Raw genomic sequence first — 22,405 nt, 5'->3', positions numbered from 1 at the left:
TCTTAATTTTGTAGGGAAACAATCATCCTGAATTTGTTATCCTGGATTGTCCTGGAAATAAACATTCTCATTATTCCAACTTGATGCAATCAAGTAAGAAATTCTAATCAAAATGGAAAATGACCAGCTCAGCTCAGCAACACCCTAGGACGCCACGGAGTGAGTAATAAAATCCATGCTGTGGGCGTCGCCTTGCACCAGCTCCGAGCAGCCGTCACCTCAGCTCCTGAGGTGAGAAAGCAGGGCTGCCGTGCCCACCTTACAGGCAAGGATACTGCAGATCACAACAGCTGGGAGGCCAGCCTAAAATCTCACAGGGAACATACAGGCGACACAACCGGCGAGACCCGCACCTGGTCCTCTCCTCCCACCTTTGGTTTCTCAGGCAAATATCACCAGAGGCTAATCATCAACTCCACTGACTGCAGCCCAAGGAGGCAGGTCCTATGAGGGAAAGGGCCCGAGGCGGGGAGCTGCGAGCCCGTCTGCCTCAAGCCTGTGGGGATGGCGCCTCCTTCTGCCGGAAATGTGCCCCTTCCCTCCCCTTCCAAGCGCCTGCCACCCACTCTTTAGCCTAACTGCCGCTTCCTCAGAGCACACTGCCACCTCCCAGGGTTGGGTGTGTCCCCGTCACAGCCCTTCCTCCGTGTCTCACCCCTCTCCTGGCCCCCACGGGCCCTCGCTCTCCAGGAACTGAGTGCCTGGGTACAGAGGAAGGGGCACCTCCGCCCTCTGCTGTGTCCGGACAAGATGGCGATGCCTGAGCACGTTCTGAGAGCCCTGGTGAAGCTGAAGACGGGGTGAGCGGTGGGCGTGGCGTGCCGGGCACAGAGGAGGAAGCGGGCTGCAAGCTGAGCGTCTGTAAGGAGTCGTGTTAAGCAGGGTGAATAAGCACTGATAAAAGGCCTGCGCTGGGATGTTCCTCAGCACAGAATGCTTCCTCCACGCGCAAACACAGGCCAGATTCTTGTTATCCTGGTTTCATCACGTCCTCAGAAGCTAATCAATACACTGCACCAGGCCGGTGATGGTGTGAGCTTTCTGGCCTAGAGTGTGCTGCGGGCTCCGCTGGCTGCTTTAACTGGAGCCCAGGAACACAGCAGTCCCTCCCACGGCTGACCTATTAGACCAGGCGGCGATCTGCAATTTTTCCGAGGACAGCTGAGAGCTGGCACTCACTCCTAGAGAACCCCAGGAAAAGGAAGGGAGCCTGAGAGGAGTGGACTTTCCTGAGCTGGACCCCTGCTGTCCTGACAGCTTCTCCACAGGCACGAGCCCACGGGTCTACGTCGACTCTCTGTGCTTCTACAGACGAGGCTCGGTGAGGGCGCCCCCCTCCCAGAGTCACACAGCTCATGGGGCAGCAGCTGTGCTCAAGGCTCAGGACGCGCCTCTTCCCTGTGCTGAGCACCTACCCACGCTAGAGGCGGACGGCGCTCGCTGTGCCCGGCCCCCTTAATCCGGTGGTTCCTGCTTGACTCCCACCTGCTCTGCCACTCTTCCAGAATGTCCTATTCGCTCCCCTGGGGCTTACGTGATCCCTCTTCATGCTCAGAGACAGAAGTCAGGGTCCACGCGAAACCCAATGCCATACGATCATGGCAAATTCTAACTGCCTAGTTCTCTCTCTGGTTCTAGTTCTCTCTAGTTCTCTCTCTCTCTAGTTCTCTCTCAAATTCCTCCTCTCCCTTTCTATAGTCCTAATCTTCCATCCAAGTATTATACACATTTATGGCGAGAAGAAAAGAGGGATTAGCTGAAAAAGGAACAGAGAGACCTTCATATTCAAGAAGGAAAAAAATCCAGCAAAAACAAGCAACAGCAAAAAAAATACGGCATCCCTACCTCTTAAGATTTAACAGCTTTCAATATGAGAACCGCTATTAAAGTAGAAGGTTTTTCTCGTCTTGTGGATAGAAATTTAGAAGCGAAACTTTTGATAAAACGTCATTGCCAAATACGGGTCAAGACATCTGAGTCTAAAACCTGGGCCTCCCAGGGCTGGGCAGACTTGCGGCAGCTGCCCACCCTCCCGCTGAGTCTGAGTGCCCCTCCCCTGCCGAATCCCCCTGCGCTAGGCTGCCCAGACTCTGGGCAGAGCAGCCCTAACATTCTCCGTGGCTCATGTACAGCATCTGGACACAAGCAGTCAACATAAATTCTCATTTTATTGAAAATAAATTGGCTCCTGCTTCTGGAAAACTCAGCACTAAATTAAGTGAACCTCAGTCTTCTTTCCAAAGGTCAGAAGTTACATCATAATGGCTCCTTAGACAAATAAAGCTGCGATGCTCTTTAAAATTTTCTCTTCGTTGCACAGAAACAATGAGAGTGCCCTCTTCATAAAACTGAAAAGAATTCTCTTTACTGAGACAGGTCCCCACTGTTTAACTTGGAACCGTCAGTGACAGGCACTGAGACCTACAAACAGGAATCGAACAATCGCCTTCTGCCCAAACCAAGTCCTCTCTATTAGACGGAGTGAGCAGGAGTGAACAGCAGTGTCGACTGGAAGTCCATCCGCGGAGTGCTCTAACGTGGTCCAGCATAAAAAAATCAGGGGTGAAGAACATTTCCCAATGAACAGGAGAATAAAAGGTAGCATAATTTGGTCCTGCAATGGTTTGGTGATAAGACAGTCTTAGTTTTGACAAGTGAAAACTTTAAACTGACATTTGCTAACATTTCACCCAGTTTCTGATTATTTATTTCAAGACTGTCATCAAACCAAGAAGCTGGGAGCAGCTGAGCCCCATTCTCGTACCTGTCAGTTCCATCTGAATTGCTTTTGCAGCATTTCATTTCGCGCACCTCAAATGTCTATTAACTAAAGACGTGTCCTATTTCCCAAGGATAAACTAAAAAACCAACATATGGCAAAGGGGAAAAAATTCTAAAAATTTCTTCATTTATGTGTACAACACTTACAATATTAATAATATGCAAGAAAACACGTTAGGCTGACCATGCCTCAACTTCATCACAAGGGGTCAAGGGAAGCCCCCTCCCTCAATAGATCAAGAATGGGCTCCCCTCACTGGCACCAGGGCCACGTCTCCCCAGGCCTTCTATCTGTCCTCTGCGTTCTACCCCGTATCAGGGGGTGAAGGAAGTCCAAACGTTCAGCATAATTCCTGGCTTTCCTGGAGGTTCTCGATCCCATCAACCAGAGTCAAGAAATAGGCCCGGCAGTGGACGAAAACACTGGGGGTCAAGGAGCAAACGGCAGCACTGGGACCAAGTCCACGTCTCCCCAGGCCATCAACAGGCGTTCAAGAGGAGGACAGAGACTCCGGGTTCCCACATCACCCTGTCTCCACGAACGGGATTAAGAAGGAACTCCTGACACGAATCTGTCCCATATCCCTTCAACCTCTTCACGCCTCTCCAGAATTTCTAGTTTAAAGTCGCTGGAACTCATCTCATTAGGCCCTTTGCTTGTATTTGTGCAGCTCAGGGAACTCTAGACCACTAGTTACTCTTTACCTCCAGTACTTGTAAAGTTCTGCCCACCCCCATCTGTCCTCATCTCCATCCCGACTGTGCCCTCTGGAATTCCTTCATGGCTCATCGTGGGCAAAACACCTTACATATTCTCAGCCTCCTCTTTGGACATTCTCTTACCTTCCTCCTCAATGGAAACTTGCTTCTCCTCTATTGACAGCTCTTACCTGGCAGCCGCGCCCTCTTCTTTTATGCCCCACAGCCCACATACCACCGGGAGCACAGGAAGGGTGAGTATTCTCTTTGCGACCACCGCCGCCCTACAGACACACCACTGCCACTTCTAACCACGATGCTCCACGCCGCCGTACAAACGCCCAGCTCTGAACCTCCCGACAGTATCGCTGTCCTAAGTCCTGGTGCCTTCCATATGCAGACAGACAATCCTTCAAACAAGCTGGTCTCTCGAGTCCCTGGACCGCTCTTGTCCACTGATCCTGTCTCGAGTCTCCTTTAGCCACCAACTCCCAGGTCACATCCTAGACCTTGTCATACTGATAACTTCAGTCTTCCCCCACCTCGCTCCAATTTCGTATATGCCACTCTGACTACAATTTCCTCTCTCTAGTCTCACTCCCTCCCTCAAAAGGATTATGCTGACCATGCTTTCCAATATACTGCAATCATCCCCACTACTGTTCTTAACATTTTCATCCCTTGTCAAGGTAACCAATGAACTCCAAGTTGCTAAATTCAATGGTCAGTTCTCAGGCCTGTCATGTGACTGGTCAGTAGATGTAACACAGCTGATCACACACAGCAGACGCCGCCTGAGGGACTGCTTCCTGGGCTGGGGACTACCAAGTGCCAGGGTCCTAAGGAGGCACGTTCTTGGTCCATCTGGGACCAGGAAGGCAGCAGAGCTGGAGCAGAGGGGATGAGGGGGAGGCAGGGGTGAGTCATGTAGGGTCACGCAGGCCACTGAAAGGCTTTGGTTTCTTTATCCTGAGTAAGATGGGAAGTTACTGGATGTTTCCACGGCTCCAGGGAGAAACGATGTTGCCACTTCCTGAGATGGGGAAGACTGAGGCAGAAAGCGCTCTGGGTGGGAAGCCATCAGGAGTCTGGCCTGGCAGAGGCCAGGTTTGACGGGCCTCCCAGACCTCCCAGAGGAGGCCACTGGGAGGCAGCTGGGAAGAGAAATGGAGAGGTCAGGGGAGAGGTCTGAACTGGAAACGTGAATCTGCAGTCATCACCATATAGAAGGTACTCCAAACCATGAGGCAGGATGCGATCCCTTAGGGAACACATGCAAAGGGACAGAGAGCTCGGATCCCAGATTAAAGGTTCACTTAGTTTTGAATCTGTTCTTCCATTTGGAAGTAGTGTGATCTTGGACAGGCAGCTTAGTCTTTTTGAGTTGCTGCTGCTACAAGCGTCTGAAACGTAAAAGGTGCTCAAGAAGAGTCGTGACAGGGACGAGTGAATGAAGTGTGTGCTGCCCGGGAGGTGAGGAGTGCAGCGGCGCCTCCCGTGACAGGGCGACAGGGAGTGAGCTGTGACTCAGTGGGCTCGCACACAGCGCCCCTCGCCGCCGGCCACTTCCTCTGCACAGAATAAACGGCAGCGACTGTTCTTAACCCTGGGGTTGTAATTCAGTTTGCAAAGCCTCATTTCAGATGGAACAATTACTTTGTCAAATAAAGAGATTTTAAATGTTAACGTAGGTCTGCCAGAGAATCAGAGACACGCGGTACGGTAGATCTTCCACCTGTACCGTGAAAAACTTCTCAATCTGACCTCACTATAAAGTGCAGGAACTTCCTGGTACTTGCCTGATCAAGGGGAGAAATCGGCCTTGAGAAGTCATGTGATCCATCCTCCGGGCTTCAGGCCAAACTGTCTCAACCATCTGAGAGAATGATTCCCTCGCGCTTTCAAAGACTTCAGAAATAGAGTCTGAATAACCTGTCACAGTAACACACGTGGACTGGCCTGCCAGAAAGTTCCATGTTTAACCTTAATCTCTCATGAGACACTCAGAATCCTTTTCTCGTATTCTGTTCTCCTCAGAGCTCGAGAGTACCACCTCCTGTGAGAGACCACTCAGGAAGACATCACACAGCAGTTTGAAGCACGTGCCTCGGCAGCGACTGGCAAACCTAACTTAAAGGACCTACGTCAACTACTAGCATCGGGTGGTGGGCAGACGCATGCAAGCAAGAGCTAGCTAACATAACACTAATAATAGACACTATCAAATAGTATCTATTAGATATTATCAAATGCCTAGTAGGAGCCTTGTATTGTGCGAGGTACTCCACACAAATTCTCTCATATTTAAAACAAACTTGCAATCTGGTATCATCTCTATTTCATAAATTTAGGTTAAAACCAACATTTTCCCACCATTTAAGAGAGAAAACTCTCACTTCTTACACTCTCTTGAGAAGGATGCTCTTGGCAGGAATTTATGAAGTTCAGATATCACCTTGTTTCAACATCCGTTCAGCAGATATTTCTGGAACACCTACCACGTGCTGGGCACTGGGGCTGCAGCAGTGAACAGGATCCGGTCTTTGTGATAAAACACGTTTGGTCTAGTGTGCAAGTCAGACAACCGTAAATAGGCCAGTGGAGTACTGTGAGCCCGAGAAGCCCAGAGTTCTGAAGGAACTCGGGGGTGGGGTGCCTGAACCTGTTTTGGGGTCTAAACTGCCACCTAAGAGAAGAGCCAGACAACACGGAAGAGAAAAGCATCCCAAACAGAACAACACTCGGTCTGCCTCGGGGACGGGAAAGCAGTGACTGGCCACAGTGCCAGGGAGTCAGGATGCGAGGCTAGTTTCTCCCACTCCCCCAGGTGACTTTCACCACTGTCTAACTTAACTACCAATCACTACACTCGCCACTGTCTAACTTAACTACCAATCACTACACTCACCACTGTCTAACTTAACTACCAATCACTACACTCGCCACTGTCTAACTTAACTACCGATCACTACACTTGCTGGAATCGCTCTCTTGGTGACGTGGGTGTATACTCTGGAAACATTCACTCAGCTATGTGCATGCTTCAGATAAGTGTGAATTTATGCTCTTTGCTGTATGTACATTATATTTCAGAAAAAGGAAAACAAATCTAAAAGAAGCAATCTAACATACATGTTAAAAGGGAAGGATCACTGTGCGGTTGTTGCCTGTTTAGTGTGCACTTTCCCTTTCTTTCTTACCAAAAGACTCCTTGTAAGACTGAGGGTGAAGTGCTAGTGATAACATATCAATACACAAAACCCCGTTTCTCGCCCATTTCTGCAGATGAGGCCACAAACGAGATAGGAGTGAGCTTCAGGAAGTGAAGCTTCCAGGAAACTCCCTAACAGAAGGCTGACCCGCCCAGGAGGTATGGCTTCCTCTTCCTCTTTCTTCCTGCCTGAACCCCAGCCTGGTGGCTGGGGCCGTGACAGCCACCCTGAGACCGAGGTGAGCCTAAGGACACAAGGCAAGGGTGAGGATAGTGAAAACAGAGGGAGAGGCCTGGGTCCTTAGTAACTACAAAGAGTTCTCCATTAGTCTGCAGCTGCTAACATTCTTGCACGAGAGACAAAACCTCTAATTCGTTTGAATTTATGGTTAATTCAGAGCTTATCCCAGTCCTAAAAGGTGGTGCAAGAATTCTGAAATGAGGGATGTTGAGTATCTGTATTTTTTTGCTGCAGACATATCCAGTTATGCTTATTTTAACAGCACTCTGTAAGCTACTCTTTTCTAGCTGCAGCACTCTGTTGGGCTATTTCTATCAAAAGTTGCTTAGAAGATTGCAGATGGTTCTATACAATTTTAAAAAACTATGAATTTTGATTATATTCCAAGAAAAATGAAAGAGTAAAAGGAAAAGAGTTTTGTCTACACAAGTCTCTTCAGTTCACTCTGTGTCTTTTTCTTCTTCCCGCACACCTGAGGCAGGCACGCACGCAAAGAGGCTTCAGTGATACTCAGGGTGTGTGTTTCACAGCAACACATACCGAGGCTGTGATGTGATGTGCATGCAATGCTAAATTTACTCTGTATACTCATCTTCACTTTTCAGCAGGTTTCTTGTCTTATTATAATAATTTTGGAAGACGATATAGAATTAATAGTTAAGAATCAGGCTCTGGAGTCAAGCAAACACATTGTCAGAATCTAGGCTCTAGCATGTACCTCTCTGTGTGTTAAGCTTGGGCAACGTCAACTCAGTTTTCTCATCTGTAAAACAGGTTTAAAAATACATCTTTCATGAGATTGTTGTGAGGTTTACATAAGATAATGTGTTACATACATATATTAAGCTCTTATTCACGGACAGCTGTTACCAATATCACTGAAGTAGAGGCTCTTTCTAAATGAGTAATATTTGTCCCCCAGTCTTATTTGGATGTTATACCATCTATCTCTGCTTGTTTGCTAGAGTGAGGAATGTACCTTCAGTGATGCAAGTCTAACAAAAATACCAACAGGAACTAGTAAGTTCCTTCTATTTGCACAGTTCTCTGCAATTTCATAATTTCAACTTTCAGGAAAGTAAGTGCTATTTCGTCCACTCACTTTATTAATTAGACACAAGGACCCACTGGGTTCACTGGTGGCTGGCTCCAGTCACACGCTAAATGACCGAGCTGCGATTCAAGGTTAGACCTGCCTTTGAGTCAAGCTTCAGTATTTCTACTATAGCTGTTACTTTCAACAATGATTTAATTTCTCTGAAACACCAACATTTAGAACAAAAATTTCTTATGAAAAACCCAGAAAGGAACAGACTTGTTTTTTATAACACTTTTCTGGCAAAAAGATAATTTAAAAATTTCCCAGTAACATATATCATCACTAGACATCCCAAGAAATTTTATTGAGAATTCTTTGCGTGAAGTATCAAAACTGCAAATTGGAACGTGACAGAACATGACTGCCACCACAGACTGCAGGGCAAGTCTTGAGAGTGGGAAGGGGGTCAGGGATGAGTCACCATTCAGAAGGAGGCTGGGAAGGCTGCTGAGAATTAATCTCTAACCAATGAAATATGTACCTACAAGTTTAAAAAACATAAAAAGATTTTTGGACAGAGAACAAAATGGACATTGGGTTCACTGACCTATTTACTAGTACTTCTCTCTGTCAGTACTCAAGTCCAACTACACGGGGTGCCAAGGCATGTCAGCTTTCAATACTGGATTCTTACTCCAACGACGCTGAGTGCCAAGGCGTGTCAGCTTTCAATACTGGATTCTTTGGCTCTTTGGAGAGCATTTGAAAACAGCCCATCAACACTTTATGAGCAGTTTACAGTATTTCATGGGATCATTTGTTAATGAGATTTATTTGTGGCATCTTGAATTTGTTTTTTCAGTCAACTTCTCCACCGGCTACATTGAGGTATCCTTTCTGGGAGATTTCCGATCGATCGGTTAGCTCCATTTTCAATAGTTAGATTTCAAAGCCATTGTCTATTACTCTTTAAGGATATTTGACTGTGATCTACACTATTTATGTATGTGAAATACATATATGAGTGTGGAAGGAACCCATGTGACTTTGTAGGGGACGGTCAGCACCCTTGTTTCAGTGTTTCTGGAGACCCCAGTAGCACACTAACTTGCATCAGTTTGCATATCAAATTATTCAGTCTCACTCTTCAAATAAGTAGAATTAAAACAATTTAAACTATACTACCTATAGCAACTGTATTTAAATTCCAATTCAACACTAGGAAATTCAGATAGGAACACCTACTTTGTTTTAAAATTACTGATGTGAAGTAAAATTCTACCTCCCCATATTTATTCAACAAATATTTATTAAGCTTTTTCTATGTTTCAAGCCCTGGGATAGGAACCGAGGGTTATGACAGTAAAGAAATTTAAAGAAGACAGACATTGATCAGAGAATTACTTCAATATAAAATTGCAGTTATGAAGGGAAGTTGCTTGGTATTATGACAGCACAGAATCATAACACATTTGGGGGAAAAAATCATTCTGGCTACAGTATGAAGAAATGATAGGAAACGGCTCCAAGTGGAGACAGGGCAGGCTGCAAGCAGACTACTGGTGCTCCACGAGTTAAGGGGGCGTTGGGTGGGGCCCCATGGTGGTGGAGGGTACGGAGAGCACCCTGGTCTGTAAGGACAAACTGGCTTAGGAAACTCTTGAGCCTGGTATCAGGCTCACCCTCCTCAGGCAACCCAGACTGAGGCTATGGCCTGCGCAGGGACTAGCTAGTACCAGCACATACCAAGTCAGTTCCCTTCATAGGACCGTTCCACGTTGTTTGTTCCCTTCTCTTCCTCCTGTTTCGCCTACTAAAACGTTCATGTACTATTAGCGACAGTTACGTGGGTAACTACGAAACGATAACTCACTCACACTGAAAGCCTCGTAGGAAGTATGTTTTAAAAGTTTTCTTATGGTGTCATCTATGTTACTGCAGCGACCACGACTTTATTCATTTTTATTGCTGAGTAGCATTCCCTCACATGAATACATCACAGTTCATTCCTCTGTGGAAGGGCATCTGGGCTGTTTCCAGCTTTGGGCGGTTACACATAAAGCTACGCTGAACACTGTTACATAAAGCTTTTCCTGGATTCACAGTCTCATTTCTCCAGGATAAAATTATTAGGAGTGGAATTACTGGTTTACAGGGTAGATATATGTTTAACTTTTTTAGAGAAACTGCCAAGTTTTCCACAGTTGTGGCATTTCACGCACGTATGAGAGTTCTAGTTGCCCTGTAACTATGCCAACGTTTGGTGCTGTCAACAATTTTGTTTCAGCCATTCTAGTGGGAGGGCAGCGTGTCCTGATGAGGTTTCAACTTGCATTTGCGCTTCCCTGGTGACCAGTAATTTTGAGCACTTCTGCATATTCTTCTTGGCCGTTTGAATATATACACTTTTATGCGTTTCTCATTGAGCTGTACAGTTTCTTTATATAGTTCACATAAAGATCATTTGTCAGATATGTGTGTCTGTTGCAAATATATTTTCCCTGGCTGTGGCTTATCTACGTATTTTTTCATGATGTCCTCTGATTACACGATGTTTTAACTTTTTTTTTTTTTGAGATGTTTTAACTTTTGATGAAGTTAAATTTGTAAATTTTTTTCTTCTGTGATTTGTGTCTTTTTCAATATGTTCTTCTTGGAGCTTTATAAATTTAACTTTTAACCTGAAGTCATGAACCACCTAAATCGTGTGCGGGTGGTGCGTGTATCTGGCGGGGGGCAATCAAAGCTAACCTCACCTACACATACATCTAATTGTTACAGCATTACTTACTGAAGAGACAATTCTTCACCCACTGAACTGCTCTGGAGCCCTTGAAAGCAATTAAGTGTGAGTCCATTTGTGGATATTCATTGACCTGTGACCTATCCTTTCATAGTACCACAGCGTGTTGATTCCTGTGGTTTTATAAATCTGGAAGTCAGTATAGTATTCCAAATTTGTTCTTCGTCATCAAGGTTGTTTTGGCTATTCCAGGTCCTCTGAAGTTCCACATATTTTAGGACCATCTTATCATTTTGCACCAAAAAAAAAAAGCGAGGGAGAGAGTGGGTGGGGTGGGGGGGGGGAGGGGGAGAGGGAGAGCGGGGGGGGGGGAGAGAGAGAGAGGGAGAGAGAGAGAGAGGGGGGGGGGGGAGAGGGAGAGAGAGAGAGAGAGACAGAGAGAGAGAGAAGCCTGCATGGGTCTTGATTAGAATTGTACTGAATTTACAGATAATTTCAGGGAGCATTGATATCTTTATGAATATTGAGTCTTCCAATTCAAAAACATGGGGTATTCTCCATTTAGTTTGGTCTTCACTACTTTCTATAAGCAACTTTCTTTTTTTTTTAAATTATTTAGTTTTGGCTGTGTTGGGTCTTTGTTGCTGCACGTGGGCTTTCTCTAGTTGTGGCGAGTGGGGGCTACTCTTCGTTGCGGTGTGCAGGCTTCTCACTGCGGTGGCTTCTCTTGTTGTGGAGCACAGGCTCTAGGCACGTGGGCTTCGGTAGTTGTGGCTTGCACGCCGTAGAGCACAGGTTCAGTAGTTGTGGCTTGTGGGCTGTAGAGTGGAGGCTCAGTAGTTGTGGCACACGGGCTTAGCTGCTCCGCGGCATGTGGGATCTTCCCGGACCAGGGCTCGAACCCGTGTCCCCTGTGCTGGCAGGCGGATTCTTAACCACTGCGTCACCAGGGAAGCCCGCAATGTTTTATTAATAGTTGTCAGTATAGAGGTCTTGAACATTTTGGTTAAAATTATCCTTAAGAATCCTTGTGCACCACTGGTGGGAATTTAAAATGGTAGAACAACTTCGAAAACCAGTTTGGGCAGTTTCTTAAAAAGTTAAACATACAATTAATATTTGACTGAGCCATTCCACTCCTAAATATCTATCTAAGGGAAGCTAAAACAAGTCCACATGAAGATCTGCACATAAATGTTCAAAGCAGCACTATTCATAATAGCCAAGCAGTGAAAAAAAACCCCAGTATCCATCACCTAGTTAATGTATAAACAGAACGTGGTAGACCCATAAATGGAAAACCATTCGGTAATAAGGAGGAATGAGATACTGATGAAAGCTATAATGTGGATGAACCTCAAAAACATAATGCTAAGTGAAAATACCTGATGTAAAAGATCTTATATTTTGATTACATTTATATTTCTTTCTCCTTTGGTTGCTCTCAATCTCTTCTCTTTGTTTTATAGCAATTGGTATATGTTATACCTTCATGTGTTTTTATTCATATTTATCCTGCTTAGGGTTCTCTGCACTTCGCGGATCTGTGTGGTGGTGTTTTTTGTTAACTTTAGAAAGGTCTGTCGTTATTTCTTCTACCCTGCACTTTCTCTCTTCTCATTCTGCAATTCCAATAACATGTTAAACTGTTTCACCTCACCCTTGCAGATCTCATGTGCAATTTTCCTTTTACTCTTCATTTTCTTTTTCTCTTTGCATGTTTGGATACTTTTTATTAATTTGTCTTCGAGTTCTCTTACTATTTCCTTTATGGTGTACAATCTGTTAATAAGCCCACTGAAATAATTATTCACCTCTGACACTGTAATTTTTCAATTCTAGCATTTCCACTTGGTTCCTTTTTAAGAGTTCTCTTGGCTAGATTCTGATTTGTTCGCTCATGCCGTCCACCTTTCGCACAATATCCTTTAGCATACTGAACATACCAATTTTAAGACCCTGTCTGACAATTCTAATATCTGGGTTGTTTCTCTTGACTAACTATTTTTTCTCTTGACTCTGGGTCATATTTTCTAACTGCATAATTTTTATTCATAATTGAATGCTGGCCGTTCATGAAAAAGAAGAGAGAGAGAGAGAGTTAGATAAATAAGATTTACATCTGTAAAGGACATCTCTCTTCTTCTGTCAGGCTGTTGGTTGCCTATTAATTTTCTATTTCTGCTGTCACAGATGACCACAAACGTAGCAACTTAAGCAGCACATACTTCATAATGCTGCAGTTCTATAGGACAGAGGTTGCACACAGGTCTTCCTGGGTTAAATCAAGGTATTGGCGGGCCCACATTCCCTTCTGGAGGCTATAGGGGAGAATGTGTTTTCTTACCCATCTTGGCTTCTGAAGGTGGCCCACAGTCTTTGACTTATGGCCCTCATCCTTCATCATCAAAGTCAGCAACACTGCATCTTTCTGTACCTTTCTTCCATAGCCACCTCTTCCTCTGACACTTCTGCCTTCCTCCCACCTCCATTTTTAAAGACCCTCGTGATTACCGTGGGCCCGCTCAAAAAAGAACCTGGAGGTTCTTAACTTAATCATACCTGCAAGTCCCTTCTGCCATGTAAGAGAACATATCCACGGGTTTGGAAGATTAGTCTATGGATATTTTTGAGAGCCATTATTCTGCCTACCAAAGTTGCCACAGGCCAAGATATCAGCATGTACAGGCCACAGTCTTCTGTAACTTCACAGTTTTAGGTTTGCAAGCTCCTTTAATCATACTGGGATTAACTTTAGATAGGAAAAAGTTATTACAACACATTCCTGAAATGCTAAAACATTTTCTTCCAAATTGTTCAAAAATACCTTACTCCAAAGGGAAATCTCAAGTTTTCTGTTAGGAGAAGTTGAAATTACAAATTCAAATGGAAGAAAATGGTAACTTCAAGGATTTCAGAATACACGAGACACACGCCCATCTGAGGGCTTTTGCACAGACCACTGCTCCCACAGATATACCCTTAGGCAAACTCTTTCACCTCCTGCAAGTCTTAAATCATCCTCTCAGAAGGCTGAACACGCCTGCCATATTCAAACATGACCACCACTAGAACGTAAGCTCTACAGGGGCACATTCTTTATCCGTTTTTGTTCACTGGTACTTATCAAGCACCTAGGATGGTTGCTGGCACACAGTAGGTACTCAATAGTTTGCAGAATGAACGAATGGAAGACATGTCAATGACTTATTTATTGGGGAAACAAATATTTACTTAGCGATTATCTGCTAGGCACTCTGAAAAGTGCTTTATATATAATATCTCATTTGCATAGTACTTACTAGTCAAGAAGAGTAGTTCTCAACCTTGGTTGCTCATAAAAATTGACTGTAGAGTTTAAAAATTTTCAGATAGCTGTGCTATACAAAGACTCAGATTAAAAACAATAAACAGGAGACTGGCTTGGGCACCTACTTTTTTTTTTTTTTTTTTTTTAGGCTGTATAAGTGACGCTTCCATACAGCCCAAGTTGAAGGAGGGCTACCTGCATTTTCACATTAGATGTTCAATGGTATCAGACTTCTTTCTAGAACAGATGCAGGATTCTTGAATGTTATCAATTTAAGTGAAAAACACGGACAGGTCACTTCGCTGATTGGCACTACACTAGGTACTGGGGATAAAAGGATAAATACAAGCGGGTTTCTGCCACTGAGGGCCTCTCTGTATGAAAAGGAGAGAGAGGTTCTCCAGTCCAGCAGGTACTAGTGGCCAGCAGAGGCAAGCATACAGTATTGTGGAAACACAGAAGCCTGGCTGAGTACTTAGTAAACATGGGAGGGGATGGGAGGGGCAGAGAGAGCATCAAGGAAGCTTGTGGGATGAGGTTAACGGCCGAGTCAAGGAACCTCTGCTCTGCTGCAAGCAATCTAGCAAGCACTAAAATGGAAAGAAAAGCAAATTATCCTGTTTGCACCATTGTGGCAAAGTCTAAAAAACACTGCATGTAATCTTTATAGAAATGTGCCGAACAACTGCAATGTCTTTAAAAGGTGTAAGCGAAGAAAATGATTGAAGGAGCCAGGAAGAATCTGACGAAATTAAATTTACTCTCATAGCTATGCCTTGAGATCTACTTTGTGTGTAACTGAGCACATTATAAATGAGTCATGACTGAACAATTCAATGTAAGGTTAGATTGTATGAGTGGGTGACTTGACATGAGGTTAGGGAAAGATCAGGGCCAGATCAACAGAGGCCCTGCTAATGGGATGGCTTCTAATAGAAGGGAGAGTCCTGTTATTAATCCTTGAATCTGTACTGTTTAAAAATTAATTGCTAGCACTAACCATTTGTTATACTTGGTAGGATTACAAACTGCAAAGGCTGAACACCAACCACCCTCCCCTTCAGAAATCCCCTTGTTTTTCAATTTGCCATATATGCTTTCCATCCCTCTGTAATCACGTTTTCCTTGATCATAAATGTCAAATAATCCAAGGGGCAATCACTGTCCTGGAGAACACACAAATAGACACCCACCCCCCGCCCAGAGTTGTATAACACGTGGAATGTAACACACTATCTTTCCAAAATTCAAAAATTCTACGTCTAAGACACTTACAGCCCCAAGGCTTTTAGATAATATATTATAGAACTTTAATGACAGCTAATGATAGCGCATACAAAGTGCCAGGTGCTTTCCACATATTGAACGCTAACTCATTTAACATGACAACAACCTAACAGGTGGTTACTATTCTCATCATCCCCATTTTACAGATGAACACCCTGAAGCACAGGTAGAGTAACTTGACCGCAGCTGCGCCGTTAGCAAGTGGCAGAGCTGTGATGCAAACCCAGGTCTTCCCGCCCATTTAACCAAGTCTGGATTCAGCCTTAATTGAGGTGCTGTTTTATCTACATTACTTTGGCCAAGATGATACGCATAGGTTGTTGTTTTTCCCCCATATCTAAAGAGCCACATTACTTTCCCTGAACTTTGCCAGAAACTGCTTATTCTTTTTAAAGAGGTCTTAAATATGTTTACACTGTCAAACACTCGTTATATACTAAGTTCAGGCACTTATTGTGCAAATATTGGGTCAAAGGTTACAAACGCTTTCAAGGGTCTTGATGGACACTTGTAAATTACTTTCCAAAAGAACACATCCCTTCATGATGTCAAATAAAAGGGAAAAACACCGTCCACATCATGTGCGAATTATTTCCGCTTCTGGAGTTGTGAGTCCAGTAAATGAGGTTTGACTAGATTCTGAGAAATTCAAGCACACTGACGTTCTCTACTATAAATCATTCTTCACAAGTTACTTCAAGCTTTGACCTCAAGTCTGTGCTTCCAAACATCTTAGAACTCTAAACAATCTAAATTAAAATGAAGCCTTTAATACGTTTTTATTTCACAAATGGGGAATCAAAGTGGCATGTATAATTTTATGCAGGTTGTTTCTTTGTTGAGATTTTATTGACTGCAGTCTTCCTCAGGAAAAGACTGTACAAGTTGCTAGATGGGATAACTAAACTGATAAGAACAGGTTACACAGAGAGGCAGTACCGCAGAGGGCTTAGACTGCCCGCGTTCAATGCCAGCCGCAGCATTTACTCTCCAGTAACCTTAGGGAAATTCCATAATCTTTGTGCCTCTATTTCCTCATCTATAACGTGGGATGATAATAATAGTAACCTACTCATAAGGAAGGCTGTAAAATGCTTAGAACAGCGTGCCGCACCCAGTACGTTATCTTTCCAAGTTTACTGAACTTCCACTATGTACATTACATCTGCTATCTCATTTAATCACAATCTCACAAGTCAAATATTCTTGCCGTCATTTTACAGATGAGAAATGAAGACTCGAAGAAGTAACCCGGCCAAAATAATACGGGTGAGAAAGCGACGCAGCTGGGATTCAAATCCAGGTTTGTGTGGTTTCAGAGCCCACAAGCCTTTTTAACTAAATCACGTGACTAACTGTAAGCGTCAAGAATTATACAAAAGTTCTATCATTTTCTTTCACTAGAAAGAGGGCAGAATTCGTCAGGAAAATTATTCTAGAACTAATAAAAACGCGTTTCAAGAATGTATGAAACATGGGGAAAGAAAACACGGGAGATTCACCAAGTAGATCCTTATCTAACAGAACTTAAAATTCTATAGTGAAGATTTTAAACTTGTGGCGTGATAACCAACAATCGCACTTTTTAGGAAGCCTGCCACACAATCTACACTTTGGCGAGGAGCCTCGTTTCCGGGGATGCTTACTCTACTCCCCGCAGCATCTGTCACCGCCATGAGTGGGTGATCATGAGCACCACTGTCGTCTTCTTGATGCTATTAAGCAGATGGCAGCGCTAAGTCCAAACGATGTAGTACATCTCCCCGGTGGACTCTGTTTTCACATACTACCATTATTCCACAGTCCTCAGTGATCAATCTCACGTATTCTCAAGAACATGAACGAGTGAACTGACAGTGGCAATTGATTTACTGCCATTAGCACGACTTGGCCCTGCTGCTGTTTCATCCACTTGTGGAGATCATGTCTGAAGATTCCACGTGGCCAATTCAGGCGTTCTGGTATTCTCTGTATTTGTAGGGACCCCCCCCCACCCCCCATCTTGGTTGCCTTCAGGTTAAGCAAAAGAACTTGATCTTAAAGAGAATTGGATGTGAGGCCTGACTGCTACTTATTAGCGATGTGACTTTGGCAAGCTCAAACTCTCTGAGCATTAGTTTCCTTATTTGTAAAACTAAAAACTGATAATCTTGCAGAGTTAAATAAAATGATAGGCATGAGAGCATTTAATATAGTAACTAACACTTGATGAGCACTCAATAGATATCTCATTCCTTCAAAATTTGTTAATGAATCTTGAAAACAGAAAAGTGCTGAGTGCGGTGTTTGCCCAACTTCAGCCCTTCATGGACCACTTCTGGGACTTTTCCCATCCATGTCCAGCACTCATCCTGTTAGTGACTTCATATTACTCCCTATACTGATTTTATTTTAACTTAAACCTACTGTAATTTATTTATAGCAATACTATTCATAAAATCACGTGCTTGATATGGTAGTCGTACTTTTCCAGAAACTTTAAAATCTAATTGTTAAAACTGTAAAAAAAAAAGGCGGCCATGTACCACCTGAAATCATGCTGTGAAGCCTCAGCGATAGATGTACGACTCTTTGAGAAGCACGACAACAGGAGAAACAAAATGGACTGAGATGAGTAATGTCGCTAAGTGTGTAACTCAGACCACTTACTAAACCTCTCTCTGTGTCTCAGTTTTCTCAAGAAAAAAACGGGGATGAGAACATCCACCTTTTAAAGTTAAAATTAAGACCAGAGGGGATGATACATGCTCGTGTGCACGTGCGCTCACACATACACACAGAGACATGTGCACACACACACACACTTATCTAGATACAACCAATGCTGCAGTAGATGTGGTCAATGCACAGTAATTATTATTAACAGCAATACTTATACATGTTAAAACTTTGGCCCTTGGGCTTTTCCCTCCCTTTTCCCTTTTAGGTTGTAGCTTCGTTTTCACTATAGCCATCTCCTTGTTTTTTCTTAGCATATGGTCCTTGACTGAGAATTTAGATATTTACAGTTTTACAGTATAATCTGGGTTGGTGTCTCTGTTATTTGGTCAATGTCTATATAATACTGTGTTAGAAGTATCTGTCTGTCAATAGCGATACGGCTTAGTTTGTGCTAAGAGACTCCTTCAGTACCTGTGCTGCAAGTAGCCAAAAACCCAGGCTAGGTAAAAGTATATTTCACAAAAATACTGCAAGGCATGGTTAATCCAGGCCAGACCATTACTGCTTTTAAAAATCCAAAACAGCCAACCCTGATACAACACAGCAATATCTTCCAAAAGACAGTTTTACTGATGTTTCAATGTTACATCCTAAACTAAACACCAGGTCATCATTTCCAAAGTGAAAATTCCAAACTATATTCAGACCTCTACAAGTCAGCTTTTGAGAAGACATTACTGCACATACAGTGCTAAGGCTGCCAACAGAAGCAACAGCAAACTAGACAGCTGGGCATACGGCAACACTAATTTCTGTCTCATTGCCTTCCTTGGAACTGGCATCTGAAAACACACCAAGAGTACTCGTAGCTTCTGACAGCTTCCATTACTCTGCCTATTTGGATGAAGGGGCTGAGGTGTTGTTTTGTCACAAAAACAAGTCAATGATTTTACATTTAAAATTTTTTTAGCTGGATAATGGTTTTTAGTGTCAGACAAAAACCTAAGCTTCAGTATTCTTCAGCAGCGTACTCTTGGGAAAGTCGCTAAACATCACATCTTCAACTTCTGTACGTGGAAAAGCTTAGCACGTAGGGCCACTGTGAAAACTGGAGATAATGTATAGAAAGGATGCAGATGGCTGAGTGCTAGACTTAACAGGCTCTCCAAAACCAGCAGCTATTATTTCTAATTCCCTTTTTCAGTATTTCTAAGTGTTTTCAGGAAAATCATAGAGATTCTGGAGGATGAAAGGAAATAGGCACTCAAAAATACCGTCAAGCCACAAAGTGCTATGGGAAATTAGCATGTCAACATTAAACCCGCAAGAAAATAAACTTTTTATTACAGAGTCATCCACTTATGCTCAGGGGGTTATTAGCACTTTTTGGAAACCCTTTTTTGTTCTACCTTCTTTATGACTGATCATCGGAGGAATCAAATATCTCCTTGGAGAATTTACAATTATTTGGAAACACAGATTAAAATATTGTGAAATTTGGGGGCTTCCCTGCTGGCGCAGTGGTTGAGAGTCCGCCTACCGATGCAGGGGACACGGGCTCGTGCCCCGGTCCGGGAAGATCCCACATGCCGCGGAGCGGCTGGGCCCGTGAGCCATGGCCGCTGAGCCTGCGCGTCCAGAGCCTGTGCTCCGCGTCGGGAGAGGCCACAACAGTGAGAGGCCCGCGTACCGCAAAAAAAAAAAAAAAAAAGTGAAATTTGAAATAAAAGTTGTACATAAGGTACAAAAACATAGTGAAATGATTATTACAGTCAAGATAACTAACAGATTTTCTCACAGTTACCATTTTCTCGTGTGATGAGAGCACCTGAAATTTACTCTTAGCAAATTTCCAGAACTCAATACTGTATTATTAAGTATAGTCATCATGCTATGAATATCAAATGAAAACTAATTCCACTTAGTTTAGAATGAAATAGATACATCTACAAAGGGTTTCCAGGAGTCAGACTATGATTTCTGTGAAGGCTCCAGTCATGTCAGGGCAGGTGCAGGTCCCTGAGGACTGAGGCCATTCATCCCCTGCTCTTTTTTTTAATTCACCGCAGCTACTCCAGAGCGGTGTGCCCACAGGAATGAATCAATAACTATTTGAGCCAATGTATATTAGAATAACTCCAGTATTGTAAAGAATAGCTCATATTTCTCTTCACAGTAATAGATGACAGCTTGTTACTCATTAAATGTGTGAAGTTAGATAAACAATGCTTTGTTTTACATTTTGTTTTACGCTATGGGGGCCATCACAAACATCGATGGGGAAACGTAGCTGAACTATGCTGAATTTTCTGTTTTCTATGTAGGGCGGGCACTGGGGCTCCCTCAGCGCTACGCTAACCACCTGGTGGAATGTGGAACTACGCCGGGGAAGGTCTCATTTAGTCCCTCACAGAGAAGACGCTGGGCAGCCCGCCTACCTCCACGTGGTTCACTAGGGCTGTGTGTTTTCCTGTCTCGTTCAACCTTCAGGTCGATCCTCCAAAGAAAAAACCAAGTTACACATTTTACAAATGGAGGCTTAGAGAGGTGAAATGACTTGCCCACAGTCACGTAACCAGTAAGCGTTAAAAGTGGGACCTAAACCCAGCTCCGTCAGACTCTTACACCGTGGCCTGGGTCTGCAGACGGTTCTGGTAACACATCTGCATCACAAAGAAATGGTTTCTGAGCTTGTAACTGAAACTATTTATGGGTAACGTGTGCTACAGTGGGAGTAACATAGTACAAAACTTTAAAATAGAAGTTTCAAAAGGATCAACGTGACTGGACACTCTCTACTTCTCTTTCTGCTCCTGGTGAGCTGACCTGCTTGCCCCGAGGGTGCATCGCCCTGAACCCGAGACACAGCTCCTCTGTGCTGGTGCCAGAGACACCGCCGTCTTTTAACTCTGCGCTGTCCAAGGGAAATTTGTAATTTGGAGTTTTCTAGTAGCCACGTTTAAACAAAAAGTAAAAAGAAACAGGTGATGCTGATCTTAATCGTGTATTTATTTTGCATCCTTTATTTACTCCACACCGCCTTTGGAATCGGGTATGTGCCTGACACCCCCAACACATCCCCCTTTGGACTAGACACCTTTCAAGTGTTCAACAGGCGCATGTGCTGGAGGCTGCCAGGGTGGACAGTGCGGTCCTAAGGACTTCTGCTCTGTGCTCTTTTCACTACGTCTTGACGTGTCAAAGAACATTTTCAGAACAGCTTGTAATCTAAAAGGAGACCAAGTAAAGAATTCGGCAGTAATGCTGAGCTATATAACTACAGCACAGACTGTACTTTCAAATTCTGAATTGAGAGAATTATTGAAGTCTGAAATAAATTTTATAGAACCTGGAGTGTAAAAACCAAGAAAATTTAGACCCCAGAATATCAAGTGTTACATGGTATTATCTGTTAGTGGATACTAGGTTGTTTGCTCCTTGAAAGTAGTGGCCGTGAATGTTCTTTGCTGAAAGGATCTCACGTAAAATTGGAAAAACCAGGTTCTTAACTTCATTCGTCTTAGCCCGCAACATTAATATGCAGGATAAATGAAATTCTTAGGTTTGATTAAGGCATTCCAGTCTGATAAGGCAACAGTTCCAGTTCAGATGAAAGCATGATTCCTAAGGGATTTAAAAGCATCACAAAATATCAGATTTTTGAATACTGTATATGGAAAATATTAATAGGAACCAGTTTCAGTGACTGAAATCAAAACCATGACAAAAGGAGAGTTGAGAGGCAATGGAAGTACAAACGAGGGTGCTCGGGGCCAATGTGGATCTACCACTGCTCAGCCTGCTGAGCTTGGATAAGCGATTTAACCTCTCTGAACCTGTATGCAAGGGAATGACGTGTTTAGACTTGAATTTTGCAATAGTTCAGGGCATGCTGAGAGGGGAAAGAATCTGTGTGAAGCCCATGGTATAGTACACCAAGCACACAGCCAACATTCACTGCTGAAGATGATGTGATGGTGATTTCCTGGTCAACACCCACCACTCAATCCTGGGGATGATTTCAAAAAAATCTGCTCTCCTACCTGGTTTATACTAGATTTCTAATTATGAGATACACAGTGTTGTACTTAAACCGATGTTATAAATTGTGCATGTTATGGGCTGAACTGTGTTTCCCCCCAAATCATATGTTGAAGCCCTGACCCCCAGTACCTCATAATGTGTATCTGGAGACAATCAATCATCTTTAAAGAGGTGATTAAGTTAAAATGGGGCCTTTTGTGGGCCCTAGTCCAATCTGACTGCTGTCATTACAAGCAAGGGAATTTGGACACAAAGAGAAAGCAGGGATGCATGCGCACAGAGGACACAGTGAGAAGGCGGCCAGCTGCGAGTCAAGGAGAGGGGCCTCAGAAGAAGGCAGATCTGCCAACGCCTTGATCTTGGACCTCCAGCCTCTGTAACCTTGAGAA

At 43.7% G+C, this 22,405-nt stretch overlaps 1 protein-coding gene across 6 annotated transcripts in view; it reads right to left on the bottom strand.

The window, feature by feature from the left end:
• The window catches only part of KHDRBS3 (KH RNA binding domain containing, signal transduction associated 3), a 179,220-nt gene that overhangs the window by 11,852 nt on the left and 144,963 nt on the right, over positions 1-22,405 (bottom strand). The gene's annotated exons all lie outside the window — the stretch shown is intronic.

This window comes from Globicephala melas, chromosome 17 (assembly GCF_963455315.2).
Source record: "Globicephala melas chromosome 17, mGloMel1.2, whole genome shotgun sequence".
Lineage (NCBI taxonomy): Eukaryota > Metazoa > Chordata > Mammalia > Artiodactyla > Delphinidae > Globicephala > Globicephala melas.
The sequence above is the reverse complement of the archived record's forward strand: the minus strand, read 5'-3'. Positions and strand labels throughout refer to the sequence as shown.